Here is a 1,847-nt window from a genome sequence, read left to right as displayed (position 1 = left end):
GTGAAAAGTGTTCATATGTAGTAAAAACCTGAGAAATTGGTCCGTTTTCGTCATTTGTTATCGAATCGATTTAAAGCCAGATCGTCACATTGGCCGCTCTTCTCTCTGAAACGGTTGTACTTATCGTCTTCAAAGCTATGTCGCGTGCTGCGGTATGCGGAGACACTAAAAGCAGCATAGTAGAACACAGATGAAGCTTCTAAGTTGATGTAATAGCCAGTAAGAAGTAGTACAATTCAAGTTTTAGGTATCGATTATTGACTTTTTAGCTGGCTTTGGTGCCTTGGACATGAGCTAGGACCTTAAGATTCTGAATGAAAGGAGGACTAGCAGCCGAGTTGCACGGGAGAATGTGAAAAGTGTTCATATGTAGTAAAAACCTGAGAAATCCGTCCGTTTTCGTCATTTGTTATAGAATCGACTTAAAGCCAGATCGTCACATTGTCCACTCTTCTCTCTGAAACGGTTGTACTTATCGTCTGCAAAGCTATGTCGTATGCTGCGGTAAGCGGAGACACTAAAACCACCACAGTAGAACACAGATGAAGCTTTTAATTTGATGTAATAGCCAGTAAGAAGTAGTACAATTGAAGTTTTAGGTATTGATTATTGACTTTTTAGCCGGCTTTGATGCCTTGGACATGAGCTAGGACCTTAAGATTCTGCATAGAAGGAGGACTAGCAGCCGAGTTGCACGGGAGAATGTGAAAAGTGTTCAAATAGATTAAAAACCTGATAAATCCGTCCATTTTCGTCATTTTTATCGAATCGACTTAAAGCCAAATCGTCACATTGGCCGCTCTGCTCTCTGAAACGGTTGTACTTATCGTCTATAAGCTATGTCGCGAACGGCGGTATTCGGAGACACTAAAAGCACCATAGTAGAACACAGATGTAGCTTCTAAGATGATGTAATAGCCAGTAAGAAATAGTACAATTCAAGTTTTAGGAATCGGTTATTGACTTTTTACCCTTGTTTGGTGCCTTGGACATGAGCTAGAAACTTAAGATTTTACATGCAGGACGACTAGCAGCCGAGTTGCACGGGACAATGTGTAAAGTGTTCATATGTAGTAAAAACCTGAGAAATCCGTCCGTTTTCGTCATTTGTTATCGAATCGACTTAAAGCCAGATCGTCACATTGGCCGCTCTTCTCTCTGAAACGGTTGTACTTATCGTCTGCAAAGCTATGTCGCGTGCTGCGGTATGCGGAGACACTAAAAGCACCATAGTAGAACACATATGAAGGTTCTAAGTTGATGTAATAGCCAGTAAGAAGTAGTACAATTCAAGTTAAAGGTATCGATTATTGACTTCTTAGATGGATGTGTTGCCTTGGACATGAGCTAGGACCTTAAGATTCTGCATGAAAGGAGGACTAGCAGCCGAGTTGCATCGGACAATGTGAAAAGTGTTCATACGTAGTAAAAACCTGAGAAATCCGTCCATTTTCGTCATTTGTTATCGAATCGACTTAAAGCCAGATCGTCACTTTGGCCGCTCTTCTCTCTGAAACGATTGTACTTATCGTCTTCAAAGCTATGTCGCGTGCTGCGGTATGCGGAGACACTAAGAGCACCATAGTACAACACAGATGAAGCTTCTAAGTTGATGTGAAAGCCAGTAAGAAGTAGTACAATTCAAGTTTTAGGTATTGATTATTGACTTTTTAGCTGGCTTTGGTGCCTTGGACATGAGCTAGGACCTTAAGATTCTGCATGAAAGGAGGAGTAGCAGCCGCGTTGTACGGGAGAATGTGAAATGTGTTCATATGTAGTAAAAACCTGAGAAATCCGTCCGTTTTCGTCATTTGTTATCAAATCGACTTAAAGCCAGATCGTCACAT

The sequence above is a fragment of the Schistocerca gregaria genome, unplaced genomic scaffold (assembly GCF_023897955.1).
Source record: "Schistocerca gregaria isolate iqSchGreg1 unplaced genomic scaffold, iqSchGreg1.2 ptg000199l, whole genome shotgun sequence".
Taxonomy (NCBI): Eukaryota; Metazoa; Arthropoda; class Insecta; order Orthoptera; family Acrididae; genus Schistocerca; species Schistocerca gregaria.
Note: the sequence above shows the minus strand (reverse complement) of the source record.